The sequence below is a fragment of the Mobula hypostoma genome, chromosome 22, assembly GCF_963921235.1.
Source record: "Mobula hypostoma chromosome 22, sMobHyp1.1, whole genome shotgun sequence".
Lineage (NCBI taxonomy): Eukaryota > Metazoa > Chordata > Chondrichthyes > Myliobatiformes > Myliobatidae > Mobula > Mobula hypostoma.
The window spans coordinates 13020757-13045367 of NC_086118.1; positions in this window are offsets into that span (position 1 = coordinate 13020757).

Genomic DNA, 24611 nt, shown 5'->3' on the forward strand with positions numbered 1-24611 from the left:
AGAATGGGAATGGGAAGTGGAATTAAGATGGGTGGCCACTGGAAGATCACTTTTGTTCCGGTAGATGGAGCATAGATGCTTGGCAAAGCGGTTTCTCAATCTACGTCAGCTCTCGCCGATGTACAGGAGGCCACACCAGAAACAACGAACACTCTAAATGACCCATCTTGTCCTACCCTACTAATTGTAAAAATGCCTCCCTTTTGCAAAGATTCAGCATAACATCTAAAACTTTATAGATATGTTGTGTAGTATATTGACTGGCTGTATCACAGCTTGCTATGGAAACACCAATTCCCTTGAACAGAAATCCAACAAAAAGTAGTGGATATGGCCCAGTTTGTTATGGGTAAAGCCCTACCCACCATTGAGCACATCTGCATGGAGCGTTGTCACAGGAAAGCAGCATTTATCATCCACTACCCATGGCATGCTCTCTTCTTGCTGCTGCCGTCAGGAAGGAGGTACAGGAGTGTCAGGACTCACACCATCAGGTTCACTTGCCCTGTCACTGAAATGTTCCCACAACCTATGAACTTAGTTTCAAGGACTCTTTTGTCTCATGTTCTCGATATTTATTGCTTATTTATTTATTAATATTTATTTTTTTCTCAGCTCAAGCTGGTTAAACATGAGGTACAGGCATAGCCAGGCACACTCATTTTTCAATTGCTAGCAACATTCGGACTATTCTCGTTGTGTTTGGTATTATGACTTTCAGAAAATTTACATTAATGTTGTTGTGTAGGCTTAATTGTTTAATAAATGACCTGGTTAAATTTTTTACTGCTATACTGTAGGCATTTCTTTTTAGTAGTTCGATAAGAGCAATCTGTTCTGCTTTCACTCTGTTTGGGTTTGAGTTAAGATAAGGGACGTTGTTGTTCTACTTTGGAATGTAGCCAATCAGGATGAAAGTTCTAGAGAACGCAGGGCGGAGAGGTCTTTGTGATGGACACTGGTGTGGGTCAAGGTCTTTTGATGGGAGCTGGGAGAAGACAGGAGGGAAGATGACAGAGGGAAGGGGAAGGAGAATAGTTAGAAGGTGATAGGTGAAGTCAGGTGCGTAAGACCATAAGGCCATAAGGCATAAGAGCAGAATTTGGCCATTTGGCACATTGTGTCTGTTCCACCATTTCATGGCTGATCTAATTTTCCTCAGCCCCAATCTCCTGCCTTCTACCCGTATCCCTTCATGTCCTTCCCAATCAAGAATCCATCAATCTCTGCCTTAAGTATTTCACAGAATCACCACTTACCGGTGAAAGAAAGGTAGGAAAGGTAAAGAGCTGGAGAAAGATAGGAAAGGTAAAGAGCTAGAGAAGAAAGAATAATTCTATAATGCTATTGCATAGTAACTCTGTGATGATACCAGTTGTAGATATTACTATTCAGACAATATATCCACAGTCCATGTTTCATAACCTTTCAATTTCCTCTTTTAATTCAACATACTTACTTCTGTCTCTTATGTGTGTTTTGAGTAGCTTTATCTATTTAATAAGTTGTCCTTGCTTGTTTATTTTGTAATATTATATCTGGATGTTTATTATGGATTGTCCTATCTATAATAGTCGATTGGTCATAATATAATTTGTTAGGACTCTGACTCTAAAACGGCTTGTACTTACAGTAAGGTATGGTGTCTTTTATGAGTTTATATTTTAAAGCAAGATCTTGGTGAATGATGTTTGCCACTTGATTGTGTCTGTGTAAGTAATCAGATTGAGTTAAACTGCTGCAGGATTCTGTAATGTGTTGGATTTTTTCTAGTTTTTCTTTGCATTTACTGAATTTATCATCTTGACTTTCTAGGTCTTTTATTATGTATTGTTGATATTTTTTGTGTTAACCTCCTGGTCCTGTATTGCCACAAGGAACTCCTTTGTTTCTGGGAAGAGATCTTCAATTCTGAGCCATTTGATGCTTCCCTGTCAACACCTAGTCTCCTCTGATCACAGAGATGTCTTCCATGGAGTGTCATGCCCTTCCATTGGTTAACCTTTTCTTCTATAGTGATAATTTCTTCATTTTTTTTGTGTTGTGCTTTCACTTAAATTTAGTGGTGTGTACCTCTGATCAGAATTATAGATGCTCATGTGACGTGCTGAATCCTGCTTTTGTTGATGAAAATATATCCTGAGAAGTTTTATCTGATGGTTGTGTAAATTTTTTCATATCCTTAATTCCTCATTCTCCTTCTGTCCCAGGTAATGCTAATCTAAGGACGTTTGAGTATACATAGTGTTTTCTAAAATTTGTCATTTCAGTTCTTACTTTTCTTTGTAAACTTTCTAGATCAATTTTGGACTGAAATATTATGCCAAAAGGATCCTATTGCTCTGTTTTGTATTCTATTAGCTCTATTATACTTTTCTTTATGTTTAATGTTCTGCATTTATCTCATACAATAATCTTGTCTATGTCTTTAGAAAATAGTTTTATTACTTGAATTAATTGCTTTAGCTTTACCGATGAAGGAGAGTATAATTTCAAAACTTCCATGTATTTTGGTGATGTGTCAACATATAATTTGTTTGATTGGTTCTGATTTCATACACTATTTTTGTCCAATTCAGTAAATTAGAGAGTGTGTTCAAAGGTAGACAAAATAATAGTGGGCTGAGAGTCATCCTAAAAAATGCCTTGGTTTATTTTGATAATAGTTATTGGGTTTTTTTGGTTGTTAATAGATAATGTGATTATAGTATTCCAATGATTCATCAGATGTTGTCAGAATTTCACAAGTATTGCATGTAGTTTATTTATATTATGAACTTCCATTAGCCATGAGTGTGGACAGATCAAAGGCTTTTTGGTAAGTCAGTATAACAACATGAAAGACTTCTGCTTTTCCGCCGGGCTTGATTTAGAATTGCAGAATATATTACCAGCAGTTCTCTACATTCCTTCATATCCTTATGACATCTTTTCTGCTACTCTGCAGCCAAAGTGAGTGGTGATTAGTTGCAAAATGCATGATGTTACAATTGTTCATATAGTTTATAAACAAGTAGTATTTACTGAACTTTTTACTGTTGGACTTCGGCCACATTCCACCGTGATACAACACTTGGTGGCACGGGTGGTCGTTCCTGCCTGTGGCCATCGAACGTGCAGCTCCTCCCGTGGAGGGTCAGGCACCCTGAGCCAATAGACTGGTCCTGGACTTATTTTCCACCTGGCATAGTTTGTATTTTGGTGTTTGATTATTGGGGTTTTTTGTATTGCTATATTTATGCTCTATTCTTGGTTGGTGCGGCTGTAACGAAACCAAATTTCCCTCGGGATTAATAAAGTATATCTATCTATCTATCTACCTATCTATCTATCTATCTAGTATTTGGATGGGTCATTTGTGATTTCTCCTTTTGGTAAGAGGAATGTTTCACCTTATGTCAAAATTTCAGGCACTTCCAGGGTTTTTGAGAAAATTGTTCATGTGTAATAATGGGTACTGATGAAGGCAATAACTTTTTATACCATAATTATGACTGTTACCACTGCCAATACTTTTCCAATTGTGGACATTTTTTTATAATCACTGTTAGCATATCTTTTCTAACTTCATGTATTTGTATGTCTTCAATTATGTGAGTGTATTCTGTTACCTCCCAAATCCAGCTTGTTTCTTGATTGACCAGATATTAGACCAAATCTTCATTATCTCTGTATTTGTTGGTAATTTTGTGCGAAGGTTGGTGATATTTGGTGTGTCAAATTTAGTTTCAATATCCTGTATAAACCTTTTTCATTGCTCCGGAACTAATGATTCTGTTTTTTTCTGTCTGGTACATTTCATGTAACTATTTAGTCTATCTTTGTATGTGTCAGGCTTTTGTTTTAGTGTATCTATAAATTCTACATTTAGTTTGTTAAGCTGATCGCGTTTTGTACCGATCTTATATTTACTTAGCTTTTCTCTTAATATTCTTGCCCAGGTTATCCATTTTATACTCCATTACGTGGGCTATTTCTGCTCTTAAGTTCTCAATTTTGTTTCTTGTTCTCTTCTGCCATTTTTGTGTTCTCGTTTCATTATCCAGTTTTCAGTTTCTATTAACGAATCTCTTTATTTTGGAGCTATTGCACTGCACTACTGTTAATGTTCTGCAGTATGCTATTGTGTGTGGTTCTTCAAATGTTTCAATTTTTCTTAATAATGCTCAATATAATATTGTTGAGATATTGTTGTGACGTCGGGCTGTGCAGCGCGGCAGATTTAAAAGGAACAAAGCCTCATAGAGCGGGCAGCGTAGTTTGCGGGCGGTGGAGTGAGCCGGGAGCAGAGTGAAGACCTAAGGGCTTCGGCTCATCGGGCGTAGGCGGAAGCGGGCGAGGCAAGGAAGGTTTGACATTCATTTTCTGTTGCTATTTGAGGAGAGGGGCATTATGACTGTGAGGGCAGTTTGCTGTTCTCGGTGTCGGATGTGGGAGGCCCTGGAGTCTCCAAGCCTCCCGGACGTCTACATCTGCGCCAAGTGCATCGAGGTGCAGCTCCTAAGGGACCGCGTTACGGAACTGGAGCTGCAGCTCGATGACCTTCGTCTGGTCAGGGAGAGTGAGGAGGTGATAGAGAGGAGTGGAAGGCAGGTGGTCACGCCGGGGCCACGGGAGGCAGACAAGTGGGTCACGGTTAGGAGGGGGAAGGGGAAAAGTCAGGTGATGGGGAGTACCCCGGTGGCTGTGCCCCTTAACAACAGGTACTCCTGTTTGAGTACTGTTGGGGGGTACAGCTTACCTGGGGGAAGTGACAGTGGCCGTGCCTCCGGCACAGAGTCTGGCCCTGTAGCTCAGAAGGGTAGGGCAAGGAAGAGGAGGGCAGTTGTGATAGGGGACTCGATAGTAAGGGGGTCAGATAGGCGATTCTGTGGACGCAGTCCAGAGACCCGGATGGTAGTTTGCCTCCCTGGTGCCAGGGTCCGGGATATTTCTGATCGTGTCCAAGATATCCTGAAGTGGGAGGGTGAGGAGCCAGAGGTCGTGGTACATATAGGTACCAATGACATAGGTAGGAAAAGGGATGAGGTCCTGAAAGGAGAATATAGGGAGCTAGGAAGGGAGTTGAGAAAAAGGACCGCAAAGGTAGTAATCTCGGGATTACTGCCTGTGCCACGCGACAGTGAGAGTAGGAATGCGATGAGGTGGAGGATAAATGCGTGGCTGAGGGATTGGAGCAGGGGGCAGGGATTCAAGTTTTTGGATCATTGGGACCTCTTTTGGCGCAGGCGTGACCTGTACAAAAAGGACGGGTTACACTTGAATCCTAGGGGGACCAATATCCTGGCAGGGAGATTAGCGGGGGCTACTGAGGTGACTTTAAACTAGAATGGTTGGGGGTTGGGAATCAAATTAAAGAGGCTAGGCGTGAGGAGGTTAGTTCACAACAGAGGGATGGGAACCAGTGCAGAGAGACAGAGGGGTGTAAAGTGAGGGTAGAAGCAAAAAGTACAAAGGAGAAAAGTAAAAGTGGCAGGCCGACAAATCCAGGGTAAGCATTAAAAAGGGCCACTTTTCAACATAATTGTATAAGGGCTAAGAGAGTTGTAAAAGAGCGCCTGAAGGCTTTATGTGTCAATGCAAGGAGCATTCGTAATAAGGTGGATGAATTGAAAGTGCAGATTGTTATTAATGATTATGATATAGTTGGGATCACAGAGACATGGCTCCAGGGTGACCAGGGATGGGAGCTCAACGTTCAGGGATATTCAATATTCAGGAGGGATAGACATGAAGGAAGGGGAGGTGGGGTGGCTTTGCTGGTTAAAAAAGAGATTAACGCAATAGAAAGGAAGGACATAAGCCGGGAAGATGTGGAATCGATATGGGTAGAGCTGCGTAACACTAAGGGGCAGAAGACGCTGGTGGGAGTTGTGTACAGGCCACCTAACAGTAGTAGTGAGGTCGGAGATGGTATTAAACAGGAAATTAGAAATGTGTGCAATAAAGGAACAGCAGTTATAATGGGTGACTTCAATCTACATGTAGACTGGGTGAACCAAATTGGTAAAGGTGCTGAGGAAGAGGATTTCTTGGAATGTATGCGGGATGGTTTTTTGAACCAACATGTCGAGGAACCAACTAGAGAGCAGGCTATTCTGGACTGGGTTTTGAGCAATGAGGAAGGGTTAATTAGCGATCTTGTTGTGAGAGGCCCCTTGGGTAAGAGTGACCATAATATGGTGGAATTCTTCATTAATATGGAGAGTGACATAGTTAATTCAGAAACAAAGGTTCTGAACTTAAAGAGGGGTAACTTTGAAGGTATGAGACGTGAATTAGCTAAGATAGACTGGCAAATGACACTTAAAGGATTGACGGTGGATATGCAATGGCAAGCATTTAAAGGTTGCATGGATGAACTACAACAATTGTTCATCCCAGTTTGGCAAAAGAATAAATCAAGGAAGGTAGTGCACCCGTGGCTGACAAGAGAAATTAGGGATAGTATCAATTCCAAAGAAGTAGCATACAAATTAGCCAGAGAAAGTGGCTCCCCTGAGGACTGGGAGAAATTCAGAGTTCAGCAGAGGAGGACAAAGGGCTTAATTAGGAAGGGGAAAAAAGATTATGAGAGAAAACTGGTGGGGAACATAAAAACGGACTGTAAAAGCTTTTATAAATATATGTAAAAAGGAAAAGACTGGTAAAGACAAATGTAGGTCCCCTGCAGACAGAAACAGGTGAATTGATTATGGGGAGCAAGGACATGGCAGACCAATTGAATAATTACTTTGGTTCTGTCTTCACTAAGGAGGACATAAATAATCTTCCAGAAATAGTAAGGGACAGAGGGTCCAGTGAGATGGAGGAACTGAGTGAAATACATGTTAGTAGGGAGGTGGTGTTAGGTAAATTGAAGGGATTGAAGGCAGATAAATCCCCAGGGCCAGATGGTCTGCATCCTAGAGTGCTTAAGGAAGTAGCCCAAGAAATAGTGGATGCATTAGTGATAATTTTTCAAAACTCATTAGATTCTGGACTAGTTCCTGAGGATTGGAGGGTGGCTAATGTAACCCCACTTTTTAAAAAAGGAGGGAGAGAGAAACCGGGGAATTATAGACCGGTTAGCCTAACGTCGGTGGTGGGGAAACTGCTGGAGTCAGTTATCAAGGATGTGATAACAGCACATTTGGAAAGCGGTGAAATGATCGGACAAAGTCAGCATGGATTTGTGAAAGGAAAATCATGTCTGACGAATCTCATAGAATTTTTTGAGGATGTAACTAGTAGAGTGGATAGGGGAGAACCAGTGGATGTGGTATATTTGGATTTTCAAAAGGCTTTTGACAAGGTCCCACACAGGAGATTAGTGTGCAAACTTAAAGCACACGGTATTGGGGGTAAGGTATTGGTGTGGGTGGAGAATTGGTTAGCAGACAGGAAGCAAAGAGTGGGAATAAACGGGACCTTTTCAGAATGGCAGGCGGTGACTAGTGGGGTACCGCAAGGCTCAGTGCTGGGACCCCAGTTGTTTACAATATATATTAATGACTTGGATGAGGGAATTAAATGCAGCATCTCCAAGTTTGCGGATGACACGAAGCTGGGTGGCAGTGTTAGCAGTGAGGAGGATGCTAAGAGGATGCAGAGTGACTTGGATAGGTTGGGTGAGTGGGCAAACTCATGGCAGATGCAATTTGATGTGGATAAATGTGAAGTTATCCACTTTGGTGGCAAAAATAGGAAAACAGATTATTATCTGAATGGTGGCCGATTAGGAAAAGGGGAGGTGCAACGAGACCTGGGTGTCATTATACACCAGTCATTGAAAGTGGGCATGCAGGTACAGCAGGCGGTGAAAAAGGCGAATGGTATGCTGGCATTTATAGCGAGAGGATTCGAGTACAGGAGCAGGGAGGTACTACTGCAGTTGTACAAGGCCTTGGTGAGACCACACCTGGAGTATTGTGTGCAGTTTTGGTCCCCTAATCTGAGGAAAGACATCTTTGCCATAGAGGGAGTACAAAGAAGATTCACCAGATTGATTCCTGGGATGGCAGGACTTTCATATGAAGAAAGACTGGATGAACTGGGCTTGTACTCGTTGGAATTTAGAAGATTGAGGGGGGATCTGATTGAAACGTATAAGATCCTAAAGGGATTGGACAGGCTAGATGCAGGAAGATTGTTCCCGATGTTGGGGAAGTCCAGAACGAGGGGTCACAGTTTGAGGATAGAGGGGAAGCCATTTAGGACCGAGATTAGGAAAAACTTCTTCACACAGAGAGTGGTGAATCTGTGGAATTCTCTGCCACAGGAAACTGTTGAGGCCAGTTCATTGGCTATGTTTAAGAGGGAGTTAGATATGGCCCTTGTGGCTACAGGGGTCATGGGGTATGGAGGGAAGGCTGGGGCGGGGTTCTGAGTTGGATGATCAGCCATGATCATAATAAATGGCGGTGCAGGCTCGAAGGGCCGAATGGCCTGCTCCTGCACCTATTTTCTATGTTTCTATTTTTCTATGTTTCTATTAACAATTTTCTTAATTTTTTCATGACATGTTTTGTTTTGGTACACAGGGATTTGTTATTATGACATTGTTATTATTTCTGTCTTTTGTATTTGCACAGTTTGTTGCTTTAGCAGGCTGGTTGTATGCCCACTTGGTGAGGTCTTTCATTAATTATGGTTACTTGAGTATGCCCAGAAGAAAATGAAACTCAGCATTGTATATGGTGACATATATCTACTGTACTTTGATAATAAATTGAATTTGAACTTTGAACTTCAAGGATGCTCATTTCCTTCCTAAAGTGCTGTTACCAGAACTCAATATATTATTTTTGTTCTGGCCCAGTCTGAGTCTTATAGGGTTCAGGACACTTCCCTGTATTTCTTCTGTTAACGTAGCATAGAATAGTACAGCACAGTACAGGCCCTTCGGCCCACAATGTTGTGCCGACCCTCAAACCCTGCCTCCCATATAAGCCCCCACCTTAGGTTCCTCCATATACCTGTCTAGTGGTCTCTTAAACTTCACTAGTGTATCTGCCTCCAACACTGACTCAGGCAGTGCATTCCACGCACCAACCACTCTCTGAGTAAACAACCTTCCTCTAATATTCCCCTTGAACTTCCCACCCCTTACCTTAAAGCCATGTCCTCTTGTATTGAGCAGTGGTGCCCTGGGGAAGAGGCGCTGGCTGTCCACTCTACCTATTCCTCTTAATATCTTGTACACCTCTATCATGTCTCCTCTCACCCTCCTTCTCTCCAAAGAGTAAAGCCCTGGCTCCCTTGTTGCTTGTAACTACCCTAATCAATAATGATCAGTTAGGCATAGAGAGAATCTATGTATATCAACTGACAATTACCTTTATTGGTTGCATTAATGCGTTTTTATGTCATACAAAATGAAATATTTGCTGCACACCCTCACTAGGTTTCTCTAATTCCCATAAAGATTCAAAGTATAGGAAAATTAATAGCTGGGAATAGGAGCCCAAACTGGCCAGGTGGTCCCCTTAATCCTGAAGTGACCTCTATGTTTACAATGTGGTGTCATCCACTTCTGAAATGATTTTCTCCAGAATTTTTACTAGTTCTACTCCTGAAATCCTCCATTCTTATCAGATGGAACAGCTGTGTTTGAATTCTATTGCCTCAGGCTTATTTGGCCAGCCTGTGAAGATTTCTCAGTGGATCTGCTCTGAGGTTATAAGCAGTATTACTTTATTGATGAATGTAGAACATGGGTAAGAGCATGGAACTATGATATTGTGTCTATAAAAAAGACTTAGAAAAGAGAGAGAGAGGAATGTGTGCTTAATTTCTCAGGGGTTTCAATGTTTTAGAAAACATAGCAAGAGAGGTAAAATGCGCGGTGGGGGAATTGCACTACAATCAGGCAAAATATTTCAGCTGCTCTCAGATGAAACATAATGGAGGGCACATCCCCTGAGCTTATATGGGTAGAATCCAAAAAAAAGGATGAAATCACACTGATGGAATTGTGCTACAGACACCTCCCCCACCCCCCACCAAATGCCACCAGGACATTGAAGAACAGATATATAGGCAGGTTAAGGAAAAGTATAAAAGTAGTTGGGTTGTTCTCATGGGGAACTTCAACTTTGCTAATACTATTTGGGACCTTCTTCGTGAAAGAGCTTTAAATAGGGCAGCATTTATTAGTGCATCCAGGAAGAATTTTTAAATCAATATGTAGATAGTCCAACAAGAGGAGGGTCTGTACTGCACCTGGTGTTGGGTAATGATATAAGTAGGAAAGTTGAGCGCGTCTTGAAGAGATATTTTAGAGAGATTGGTAGAACGCTGAAAAGTAGGACCTTCAGGGTAGTAATTATTGGATTGCTGCCTGTGCCATGTGCCTGTGAGGGTAAGAATGGTATAATTTGACAAATGAATGTGCAGTTGAGGAACTATTGCAGGGGGCAGGGTTTCAGATTTCTGGATCACTGGGATCTCTTTTGGGGAAGATATAACTTGTACAAAAGGGACGGTTTACACCTGACCTCAAAGGGACCAATATCCTTGTGGGCAGGTTTGATCGAGCTGTTAAGGAGGGTTTAAACTAATTTGGAAAGGGGATAGGACCAAAAGTGGTAGGGCTGAGGATGAGGTAGCTTACAAACAGAGGCAGTGTGGTGTGAGAGGGCTAGCAAGAAGAGGCTGATGATAGGGCAAAATTGCTGTCAACGGGATGAGTTGCATGGTAAAAGGGGGACAAAATTTTTATAGGGCTGAATGCAGGACTGAACGTGTTATATTTGATTGCTCACAGTATATGGAATAAAGTTGGTGAACTTGTAACACAGTTAGAGATTGGCACATATCACTGAATTGTGGCTGAAAGGAGGGAGGAGAAGATGGCAGCGCGATGCAGAGCGCGGCTGTTCCGAATGATATCGTATGTGTTAACTAGGGGCCGTGCACAATCCTGATTTGATGGAGACAGCCGTGAGAAGCACGGAGGAACACCTGGAGAAACTTCTGAAAGGCCCGCTTCGCTGCCGCTGCTACTGTGCGATCGAGAATCTCTGGAGCGGAAGGCCCCAAATCCTAGGTTTTGCCTATTGCCTGTTGCCAGGGCCGGGGTCGAAGTGCTCGGCAGAGATGGTGCTCGGTGCTCAGTGTCGGAGAGCTGGTCGGAGGCTCGGAGTTTTCGGACGGACTCAGAGTCGGACAGTGGTCGGATGCTTCCAGGATGCTGCATCAGCAAGTTTGCAGCACTGGAGGTTCACCATCTGCGTGAGATGATGGGACTTTCGAGAGACTTTGAGACTTTTTACCGTGCCCATGGTCTGTTCTTTATCAAATTACAGTATTGCTTTGCACTGTTGTAACAATATGTTATAATTATGTGGTTTTTGTCAGTTTTTCAGTCAGTTTGTCATGTGTTTCTGTGATATCATTCTGGAGAAACATTGTATCATTTCTTAATGCATGCATTACTAAATGACAATAAAGGAGGTCTGCGTGTCCTCATAAACTAAATCTAAGAAGATCATAGTTGGGAGCTTAACCTCCAAGAATGCTTGCTATATTGACAGGACAGGCAGGTGCGCAAATCATTATAAAGAAGTGACATTGGATTGGAAGGTATAGAATTATTGTGGTTAGAGCTAATAAACTATAGGGGTAAAAAGATCCTTACAATATGCAGTTAGATTGAGAAAATCACATTCATTCTTGATCCCAAAAGGAGTAATTTGCAGAATGCCTATGAGATAGCTTTTTAGAGCAGCTCATGGTTAGTCCCACTAGGGGATCTGCTATTTGGATTGTTTGTGTGCAATGAACCGGAGTTGATCAGAGAGTTTAAGGTAAAATAACCTTTCGGGGAATTGATCATAATGTGATGGAATTCACCCAGCAATTTGAGAAGGAGAAGCTAAATTCAGATATATCAATAATACAGTGGAGTAAAAAGGAATTACAGAGGCATGAGAGAGGGGGCCGGCCAAAATTGATTGGAAGGGAACACTAGCATGGACGATGGCAAAGCAAACAGCTGAAGTTTCTGGGAGCAATTCAGAAGGTGCAGGATAAATTCATCCCGAGGAAGAAAAAGCATTCTAGGGGCAGCATGATGCAACTGTTGCTGACAAGAGAGGTCAAAGCCAACATCAAAGCCAAAGAGAAGGAATATAATAGAGCAAAAAGTAGTGGGAAGTTAGTGAATTGGGAAGCTTTTAAAAACTATTAGAGGGCAACTAAAGAAGTCACAATGAAGGAAAAGATGGAATACAAAGGTAAGCTAGGCAATAATATTAAAGAGTATACCTAAAGTGTCATCAGATATATGAAGTGTAAAAGAGAGGCAATTTTAGATATTGGACCACTGGAAAATGATGCTGGAGATGTCATGATATGGGAAAAGAAAATAGTGGGTGAACTGAGTAAGTATTTTGCATCAGTCTTCACTGTGGAAGACACCAGCAGTATGCTTGATGTTTGAGAGGGTTGCGGAAAAAGTGAGTGAAGTTGCCATTACTTGGAAGAATTTGCTAGTGAAGCTGATGGGGTCGAATGTAGGTAGTTCACCTGGACCAGATGGGTTAAAGCCCAGGGTTCTGAAAGAGGAGGCTGAAGGGATTGTGCAGGCCTTAGCAATCATCTTTAAAGAGTCAATGGATTCTAGCATGGTTCCAGAAGACTGGAAATTTGCAAATGTCACTCCACTCTTCAAGAAGGGAAGGAGGCAGAAGAAAGAAAATTATAGGACAGCTATGCTGACTTCAGTGGTTGGAAAGATGTTGGAGTCGAGTTTGATTGAGAGGTCAACAGTTAGTAACGTTACAGCACAGGAAAGGGCCCTTTGGCCCACTATGTTATGCTAAACTAATTAAACTAGTAATTAAATTCTGAACTAAACTAATCCCTTCTGCCTACAAAACATCCAAATCTCCCCATTCTCTGCATATTTTTGTGCCCGTCTAAGAGCATCTTACTTATTTATTTATCTATTGAGATACAGCATGGAGTAGACCCTTCCGGCCCTTCAAGCCACACAGTCCAGCAACCCCTGATTTAACCCTCGCCTAATTATGGAATAATTTACAATGAACAATTACCCTACCAACTGGTATGTCTTCGGAATGTGGAGGGAAACCAGAGCACCAAGAGGAAACCCACGCAGTCATGGGGAGAATGTACAAACTCCTTGCAGACAGCAGTAGGAATTGGACTTGGGCCACTGACATTATAAAGCGTCGTGCTAACCACTACGTTACCATGCCTGAACACCTCCATCATATTCAGTTCCACTACAGCCCCTGCAGTGAATTCCAGACAAGCTCCACTTTTCATATATATATATTACAAAATCCCACACATCTCTTTTGAACCTTCTCCTTCCCCTTAAATGCATGCCTTCTAGTATTAACTTAGTTCATCTTCATTGTATGAGGTCTGTCCAATTGTCTCAATGAAATGGGTTAGAAGCAAAATTCACACTGAATGATATTCCTCCAACTATTTAAAATGATTTCAAATTTTCAGATTTGGGAGAGGGAATTAGATGGAGTCAAGAGTTCCAAAATTACAGGGCTGGTGACACGTGCACATTGGATGGATTAGTTGTCTTGCCTGCTCTAGAGTATCTTCTCTGAAATAAAAGCAGATCGACTTAAAACACTCAGCAGTCAGTCAGCATCTTCAGAAAGAGAATAATGTTTCAGATTTGATGAAAGGTTATCCAATCTCAAGTGGACAGAGGGGGTCCTACAAAATGAACACCCTTTGATCAAGCCAGAACCTCCCAACTGAACAACTGGATCCAGTAATGTGGAAGAGTCTCTTCAGCTGGTGCTTTCAGTTCCTAAAGATACACCTACACTTGTAGAGACTGAACTAGGATACACATGGTCAGTCCAAAAGCAAGATGACGCACTCCACATTTTACAACAGGAAGCACGTACTGCAGATGTCATCTATATCAACCATTCCTTACATAAGTACATAAGGGTAGTCGAACAAAATTCAGAATATCATGTTACAGCATCTTGGGAATGTAGGAATTTTGGGGAATTTTTAAAGGCTTTGTTATGTTCGCAATGCACAGGTTCAACTGCAGCCAGTTTTGCTCACTATCTGAGCCAGATGTAAAGACAAAGATATGATCATTGTCTAGAGAGACTAAAAAGCTAAGGAGTGGGTGGTGCTGGTGAATCTGAAATATGTAAATGATCTAATAATTGGAATTGGTTTATTATTGTCAACATACTGAGGTACAGTGAAAATCTTGTCCTGCACATTACTCCACTACATAGATATGAAATCATTATTAGATTAGATTATGAGGATACGCAGTCTTCTTTTATTGTCATTCAGTAATGCATACGTTAAGAAATGATACAATGTTCCTCCAGTGTGATATCACAGAAACACAAGACAGACCAAGGCTGAAAAACTGACAAAAACCACATAATTATAACATATGGTTACAACAGTGCAAACAATACCGTAATTTGATGAAGAACAGACCATGGACATGGTAAAAAAAAATCTCACAGTCTCTCGAAAGTCCCACCATCTCACGCAGACAGGAGAAGGAAGAAAGCTCTCCCTGCCATGAACTTCCAGTGCCGCAAACTTGCCGACGCAGCATCCTGGAAGCACCCGACCACAGTCCGACTCCGAGTCCATCCAAAACTTCGAGCCTCCGACCAGCCCTCCGACACCGAGCACCGAGCACCATCCCTGCCGAGCACTTCAACTCCAGCCTTGGCCTTCAGCAACAGGCAAAGCTGACGATTTGGGACCTTCCCCTCCGGAGATTCTCGATCACACAGTAGCAGCGGCAGCGAACCGGGCATTTCAGAAGTTTCTCCAGATGTTCTTCCGTGCTTGTCACGTCTGTCTCCATCAATTCAGAATTGTGCACGGCATCCTACTTACAAATACGATATCATTCACCAGAAAGGCCACGCGCGCTGCATCGCACCACGATCTTCTCCTCCCTCCCACTGCGTTATGCACTACATTAAGGCAGTACGAGGTAAAACAATAACAGAATGAAGAATAAGGTGCAACAGCTACAGTGAGCATGCATTGCATGTCAAGAACTACGAGGCAGAACCATAATGGGATAGATTGTGAGGTCCAGAGTTCATCTTATCATACTGAGGAACCATTCAATAGTCTTGTTACTGTGGTGCCAAGACTATTGAAGCTTTTCCTGAAGTGTTGAGTGCTTTCAGTTTTTTTGTATCTTTTGCCCTATGGGAGAAGAGAGAAGAGAGAATACCTGGGGTTGGAGGAGTCCTAATCTAAGGTGGAGCAGAAGTACCTCAGACATCCTGGTCAATATTTGTCCCTTAATGAATATTATTAAAATAGAACAGATTATTTAATTCTTTTCACATTGGAGTGTTAATATTGCTCCTGTCTCATTGTAGCAGTGACCACACCTCAAGGTATACTGCAAGGCACTTTTGGGATGTTCAGAGAGGGACAAGCAAGAGGATATACAAGTGCAAGTTTGAAGGCCACAATCCTGGAGTCTTACAACATGTAAAAATTCTCTTAGGCCCACTGAGTCTATACCAACCATCAGGACTCTTTCATCTCTTTCCCTTGCAGTGTGTGGCTGAAAGAAGCAGCAAGGTTTGCTGGAGATTAGCGGAGTTTAAGGTTAGCAGGAGGAAACTGACAAAAAGACAGGTGCTTCCAATAGTTGTAGAAGACCTGCTGACACATCAACACAAGTTTATATTAAAGTGAGGGGAACCTGGACCATTTTAATTCATGGCCATTGTAATTTAGACTTCTTGTCCTTTCAGTTTGTAAAATGCTAAAATTGCTCAGGTGATGTTTATAGTTCAACATAGCACAGAAGTTAGAGCTAACAAATTCAACAGGGTGTAAATGTCAAATATCTCTCACAGTGTGTTGCTAGCGATGGCCTTTTCTGCAAGGCAAAGTTAAATGAGGCCTTGTTCACAGCAACATGAGAGCCTATCGCAGAAGAAAAGCATAACATGTTTTTGCAAACAAATTACCAGCCAACCTGACATTAGCATTCAATTAGTAACTGGGATCCACGGGGAGAAATACTTCTTCCAATTCCAAATGATAGTGTGTACAATAATTGCTACTTTCACGAAGCATTTGAAGAATTCAAACAAATAATGGATTTTTTTTCTCTCAAAGGTCAAATAAAGACCCACTTGATTCAACCAGAAATGAAATGCTGTCTTGCCTCTCCATTGTATAAATGACAATACAGAACAACTATCATACAGCAAGAATTCAAAAAGAGGAAATGAGAAATGCCAAAAATGAGGCGCAAGGAGAAAGATTAGACTTGAAAGCAGAAAGTGAAGCAGAGACGCTAAGAAGCTCCACAGGTTGACGGAAAGATGACCAGCTAGTGACTGGGAGAGCATGAACACTCTATGGTTTAAGAATGAAACAGCTGGAGGGGAGGTCAAGAGGAAATATGAAAACTGAAATTGCTAGTAATTATTGGGTCAGTGTATTATAAGGCAGGAAACCAAAGGTTAATAGAGTTATGGTACATCTTGCCTGTGATCTAATTGAATAATGGAACAGGGCTTGAGGAAATGAATGGCTCTTTGCTCTGTCTATGTATTAAAGTCTCACTCTCAATCAGTAAATGGCAATGATAGCTAACAACAACAGCAGGCAAGTAAGTGAGATCTTGACTGTGTGACCTACACACTCGGCAGAGCTACAGTCAGATGAGCAGAATTCACTTCAGGCCCTAACACTGGAATTATTTATCATTATTTTTTAGAGAATGTTTGAAGGGAAGAAAAGTTTGATTTTTTATCTGCTTCTGAGGCACTTTGAAAAAAGCTGTAAGAAATAAATATTGGACAGGCACGAATAAATCCAATACACGTACATGATTGGTTGTTGGGCCTGCAGGAATCAGTCTTTGTTCCTCTCCATGCTCAACGCATAATGAGAAAAGGGGGTTAAAATTAATCATGATCCAAGCAGGAAATTCCTATTGGCTGTTGGCTCATATATTATTGAGCTAATCGATAGGATTTGAAACTTTAATCACTTTCCTGTATGATTTTGAGGTGAGAAGCACAGTCACAGAGTCTGAGAGAAATGCAGCAAACAGGCTCTTGGACCCTGATCATCAAGCACCCAGTTTTATTTCAATCCAAAATTTTTCCACACATTTCCATCAATTTCCCCCAAGGTTCCATCATGTATCTGTTCTGTTGGAGTAATTTATAACAATTATTCTAACAATTTGCTACTAACCTATATGTTTCTGCAGCTTCTTCATGTTCTACTGCCTCTTGAATTTCAATGAACAAATCCCCAACCTGTCTTTCTCCAACACTTCAAAACTTTGGAATATGAAGCTCCCTATAATCCTCTCAAGACTCCTTTTCTGCAATTTTTTGATTTCTGAGTAAGCCGAATCTGTTTTATTTAATCACAGTGATTGGCATGGCATGGGGGCAAAGCAGATGATATCATGGGTGGATTAGGACTGACAGATGTCCAGAAGAAGGAGTACAAAATGGCACAGGACAAATTCAACGAATATCCCACAAGAATGCAAAATGTAATATATGAGAGGCCAAAGTTCAACTCAACTCCAGTAAAACAGGAGCCAGAGGAAAGTGTAGATGACTTCATCACAACATTGTATGTCCTGTCAGACAACTGTGCATATGGAGATCTGAGAGATGAGCACATTAGAGACAGGACTGTTGCCAGGCTACTAGACATCAAATTGTCAGAAGACTTCGGTTGAAGGCAAATGTCACACTAGAGGAAGCTAGTACTATGACGAGGCAAAGTGAGAATATTCCTCAGCAACAGGTAGAACTCAGGCATGGAAATGATGCTGAGGTAAAACTAGAAACTGTACAAAAGCAAGGGTATAAATGAGGTGCAATCAGAAAGACTCCAGAAAGAGGTGACAGCAGAGCTCAGCTCAAATAAACCAGACAAGCAAAACAAACAGCAGGTAAGATACCCAAATGCAGGAGATGTGGCAAGTCTCCATTCCACGTCAAAGAGCTCTGTATAGTAAAATCAGTGAAATGCCACCAATGCATTAGAATTGGCCGTTATAAAAGACCATGATTCAGACGAAGACAGAGCTTTCTTTGGGGCTCTAGATTCAAATAGACAAGGCTGATGGACTACAGTTCATTTCCAAAATGAGACAGTGATGTTCAAAATGGACACTGGGGCAGATGATACAGCCTGAATGTTCATTCACAAAACCGGTGAAGAAAACAGGCATTATGCTAAACTCAACAAGGAAAGCGCTCATGGTGCCAGGGATATATAAGCTTAGTATGAAGGGAATGTTTACCACTTCCATCTGTAAAAATGAGAAACTGTTAAAGGAGGATGTCTATGTTGGTCAGAATCTCTTCTCACCACTACTGGGACAACATGCTATTAAGAAGCTGAACCTCATTTCAAGGTTGGATTGGCTAAACAATGATCAGTGGCAGGAGAAGTACCCAGAGTTATTCACAGGCCAGGAGTGACGCCCTACCCTCTGACCACAGTGAGGTGAATACCAGTCCCACTGATGAACAAAGTCAAAGCTAAACCTGAGAGAAAGGAGGCACTTGACATCACAACCAGAGTGAATGGACCAACTGACTGGTGTGCAAGCATTGTTCCTGTCACCAAGCCCAGATGTCACAGTGAAGATCTGTATTAGAACATAGAACATAGAAACCTACAACACATTACAGGCCCTTCAGCCCACAATGTTGCACCAGCTATTTAACCTACTCTAGAAGCTGCCTAGAATTTCCCTGCCGTACAGACCTCTAAGCTCCATGTACCTATCTAAGAGTCTCTTAAAAGACCCCATTGTATCCCCCTCTACCACCACCACTGGCAGTACATTCCATGCACCCACCACTCTCTGTGTGATAAATTTGCCTCTGACATCCCCCCTGTACCTACTTCCAAGCAGTTTAAAATTATGCCCCCTCACATTAGCCATTTCAACCCTGGGAAAAAGCCTCTGGCTATCCACACAATCAATGCCTCTCTTCATCTTATACACCTCTATCAGGTCACCTTTCATCCTCCATCGCTCCCAGGAGAAAAGGCCAAATTCACTAACCTATTCTCATAAGGTATGGTCTCCAATCCAGGCAACAAGCTTGTAAATCTCCTCTGCACTCTCTCTATTGTATCCACATCCATCCTGTAGTGAGGTGACCAGAACCGAACATAGTACTCCAAGTGGGGTCTGACTAAGGTCTTATATAGCTGTAACATTACCTCATGGCTCTTGAACTCAATCCCACAGATGATGAAGGCCAACACACCATATGCCTTCTTAACAATACTGTCAACCTGCGCAGCAGCTTTGTGTGTCCAATGGATATGAGCCCCAAGATCTTCCTGATCCTCAAACACTGCCTAGAGCCTTACCATTAATATTATATTCTGTCTTCCAATTTGACCTGCCATAATGAACCACTTCACATTCACCTGGGTTGAACTCCATATGCCACTTCTCAGCCTAGTTCTGCAACCTATCGATGTCCCGCTGTAACCTCTGACAATCCTCCAGACTGTCCACAATACCCCAAACTTTTGTGTCATCAGCAAACCTATTAACCCAGCCATCTCCTTCCTTATCCAAGTCATTTATAAAATGTGTTGATCTAACAAAATTGAATGATGCAGGAGAAGTTTATTCTGCCCTCTGTTGATCAAACATTGGGTGTACTGGGCGGAGCAAAGTTATTCACCAAACTGCAGATTTAGGGTTCTGGCAAATCTGTTTCACTTCTGAGTAACAGAGGCTAACAACATCTATCACATCATATGGAAGCTATGCCTACAAGAGACTCCCTGCTGCCATCTCATCAGCCCATGATCTCTTTCAGATGAGGATGAATCAAATTTTGGAGAGGCTGGAAGGCATAGTCTGTCACTCATCTTCAGAGATTCAAGTGAGTAACTGACAAAAATCTGGAAGGTGCCTTGGACAAACAAACAGGCTGGAATCTCCTGAACAAAAATTAATAGAAATTTGCAAGTTTGGAAGTGGATTCCTCAGAAGGATTGCAACCAGACTGAGGCAAACTGGCAGGAGTTTGGACGGTAGAGCAACCTTTGAACGTATTGGAGATCCACAGCTTCCTTAGCATGGTAAACCAATTCAGCAGAGAAAACAAAGCCAATGCATGAGAAATGTTTGGAGCTGGATCGTGATACAGGACAAGTCATTCTCACCACTAGAGCTCATATAGACCTTTTCAGAATGGCAGGCGGTGACTAGTGGGGTACCGCAAGGCTCAGTGCTGGGACCCCAGTTGTTTACAATATATATTGATGACTTGGATGAGGGAATTAAATGCAGCATCTCCAAGTTTGCAGATGACACGAAGCTGGATGACTTGGATAGGTTGGGTGAGTGGGCAATTTCATGGCAGATGCAATTTAATGTGGATAAATGTGAAGTTATCCATTTTGGTGGCAAAAATAGGAAAACAGATTATTATCTGAATGGTGGCCGATTAGGAAAAGGGGAGGTGCAACGAGACCTGGGTGTCATTATACACCAGTCATTGAAAGTGGGCATGCAGGTACAGCAGGCGGTGAAAAAGGCGAATGGTATGCTGGCATTTATAGCGAGAGGATTCGAGTACAGGAGCAGGGAGGTACTACTGCAGTTGTACAAGGCCTTGGTGAGACCACACCTGGAGTATTGTGTGCAGTTTTGGTCCACTAATCTGAGGAAAGACATCCTTGCCATAGAGGGAGTACAAAGAAGGTTCACCAGATTGATTCCTGGGATGGCAGGACTTTCATATGAAGAAAGACTGGATGAACTGGGCTTGTACTCGTTGGAATTTAGAAGATTGAGGGGGGATCTGATTGAAACGTATAAAATCCTAAAGGGATTGGACAGGCTAGATGCAGGAAGATTGTTCCCAATGTTTGGGAAGTCCAGAATGAGGGGCCACAGTTTGAGGATAGAAGGGAGGCCTTTTAGGACCGAGATTAGGAAAAACTTCTTCACACAGAGAGTGGTGAATCTGTGGAATTCTCTGCCACAGGAAACAGTTGAGGCCAGTTCATTGGCTATGTTTAAGAGGGAGTTAGATATGGCCCTTGTGGCTACGGGGGTCAGGGTGTATGGAGGGAAGGCTGGTGCTGGGTTCTGAGTTGGATGATCAGCCATGATCACAATAAGTGGCGGTGCAGGCTCGAAGGGCCGAATGGCCTACTCCTGCACCTATTTTCTATGTTTCTATATATCCACAAACATTGGTATTCTTCGATTCAAACAAAGCAACTGAGGTGTCAGCAGATGCCTCTTCCTTTTTCCCGGGGAGTGGTCATGCAGTACTGCAGTGGTGTATGGAAATCAGTGGCATATCACTGTGTGAACTCACTTTTGGGAACTTCAGTTATAAACATTTTTTTAAAAATTTTATTGTTCTCATGTTTCTTTCTTTTTTTTTCTTTATGCACATTCAGTGTTTGATGGTCTTTTGTTTTAATGAGTTCTTTTGGGTTTCATTGTAGTTTCCTCTAAGAAGATGAATCTCAAGCTGTATAAAGTATACATACCTTGATAATAAATGTACTTTGATTTTGACTTTGAAGAATACTGACTCTTACTGGACAGTGTTATGCCCAAATGGAAAAAAAGACACTGGCACTCATGAGGGCTTGTGAACACTTTGGCTGCTACTCCATAGGCAAAAATCCTCCTTAAAATTGATCACAAGCCACTTGTCAGCCTCCTCAGCTTGAAACACTTGGACGACTTACCTCCATGTCTGCAAAGATTCAGAATGAGGCTTATGCAATATTGTTATAACATTAAACATGTCCCCGACAAACCTTACAATACTTCAGACTCTCTGCTGAGGATGCCATGCAAAAGTGAGTGGATGGAAGCTGACTCTACCCTCATGGAAGATACCAACATCTACTTAGCTCAGGTACGTGAAAACTTCCAGGCATCATAAAGTAAACTGGATGAAATATTCACTGAGTTGACAACGGACCAAATCTGCAGCAAGGTCATGCCACACTGTGAGCGTGGATGGCCAGCTGTTCCAACAGATGCTCATGAACTCAGACCTTACTGGCTTGAAAGAGACACACTCACCATTCTTGATGGTTTGCTGTGAAGTGCTCCAGACTCATCATTCCTTCTTCTTTGCACACCCAAATCATCAGTCAAATCGTCCAAGGACATCAGGGCATCAAAAAATGTCACTTAAGATCAAGGCAATTGATGTGGTGGCCTGATCTGAGCACACATTTAGGAGATCATGTGAAATATGCAGAAGACCGCACAAAAATCATGCTGAACCTCTGTCCTACAGAATTCCCAGGCATTCCGAGGCAAATTGTAGGCACAGAAATTTTCAAGCTGAAAACAGACAAATATCTTCTCCCTGTGGATTACTACTCACAAAATGCTGAGGTATCCAAGCTGTCCTCTACATCCTCAGCAGCAGTTATACAGCACTTAACAGCTGTATTCACTCACCATGGAACACGAGAGACATTTGCGTCAGACAACGGTCCACAACTAAGCTGCTCAGAAATCAAAGTCTTCAAAATCTTCAAAGAGTTCAAACATCAGAGAAGCAGTCCATGGTACCCACAGGCAAATGGAGAAGTGGAAAGAGCAGTGAATACTGTTGAGAGTCTCCTACTGAAGGCAAAAGACCCATACAAGGCACTGGTAGCTTATCATGTTACATCTCTTGCGAATGGCTACAGTCCACCAGAGATGTCAATGGGCCGGAGACTGAACATAAGCCTACCCATTCTTCCTTCCCTTCTCCAACCTCACTTACCGGACTTAGACAAAGTGAGAAGTTTTGAAATAATGCCACATGAGAAAATAAAGAGCATGCATGATCTCAGACACAGAGCAAAATCTTTGACACTGCTCAGGAGTGGTGAAGCTATCTGGCTTTCAGGCCGATTCACCATGAGGACAATAGTCTGGCAGCATGCACTACGATCGTTTGTGATCAGAGCACCACAATGTGAAATCATGCAGAACAAACGTGCACTCGTGTGTGCAAAGTCCACGAAAAGTAGAGGAAGAAATAGTGTCCTGACATTTATGGCAAGGACCACATACCTGAGGTGGATGCACCTGTTTAAGAATCTCCATGTGCATCAACACTTCCAGGAACCTATAGCAGACCATGTTTCTTATCTGTCCCATCACAGAGGTATACTTCATAGACTAATAGCTTACGGCAAGTGACTGAAGAGGCAGAATAATCCTCTCACTTTGCCGGACCTACATGACCTGCATCAGATCTAGTGTTTTTTTTTAAAAGGTGTTCTAATGTTGAAAACATTTCACAAAATGAGACTTTTCTGCAAGAAAAATGAGGAAAACAAAGGGAGAGAATGACCTTTAAAACAAAGGGAAGAACAGTTGGCAATTCATTTTTTAAGTTTATGTCAGGATCATAAGTTAGATGGGCAAAGTGAACTGAATTGATCAATTTCAGTAATTATGATTTCAATGCAGTTCTATAGACAGAAGTGCATACTTAGCTTTTCTTTCTTTCGAGAAGGGGAGATGTTGTGGTAGTTAATGATAGTATTCCTATACCACTCAGTTAACCAACCCCACATGGGAAGAGAGCATACACTGTAGAAGCAGAGTATCAATAATGTTCTGCATGCTGGCCTCCTGGTGGGTGCCTTGCACTCTTCCTCAATATAGAAACCATAGAAACTACAGCACAGAAACAGGCCTTTTGGCCCTTCTTGGCTGTGCCGAACCATTTTCTGCCTAGTCCCACTGACCTGCACACGGACCATATCCCTCCATACACCTCCCATCCATGTATCTGTCCAATTTATTCTTAAATGTTAAAAAAGAACCCGCATTTACCACCTCAACTGGCAGCTCATTCCATACTCCCACCACTCTCTGTGTGAAGAAGCCCCCCCTAATGTTCCCTTTAAACTTTTCCTCCCTCACCCTTAACCCATGTCCTCTGTTTTTTTACTCCCCTTGCCTCAGTGGAAAAAGCCTGCTTGCATTCACTCTATCTATACCCATCATAATTTTATATACCTCTGTCAAGTCTCCCCTCATTCTTCTACGCTCCAGGGAATAAAGTCCTAACCTATTCAACCTTTCTCTGTAACTGAGTTTCTCAAGTCCTGGCAACATCCTTGTAAACCTTCTCTGCATGCTTTCAACCTTATTAATATCCTTCCTGTAATTTGGTGACCAAAACTGAACACAATACTCCAGATTTGGCCTCACCAATGCAACCTCATCATAGCATTCCAGCTCTTATACTCAATACTTTGATTAATAAAGGCCAATGTACCAAAAGCTTTCTTTACGACCCTATCTACCTGTGACGCCACTTTTAAGGAATTTTGTATCTGTATTCCCAGATCCCTCTGTTCTACTGCACTCCTCAGTGCCTTACCATTAACCCTGTATGTTCTACCTTGGTTTGTCCTTCCAACGTGCAATACCTCACACTTGTCTGTATTAAACTCCATCTGCCATCTTTCAGCCCATTTTTCCAGCTGGTCCAAGTCCCTCTGCAGGCTCTGAAAACCTTCCTCACTGTCTACTACACCTCCAATCTTTGTATCATCAGCAAATTTGCTGATCCAATTTACCACATTATCATCCAGATCATTGA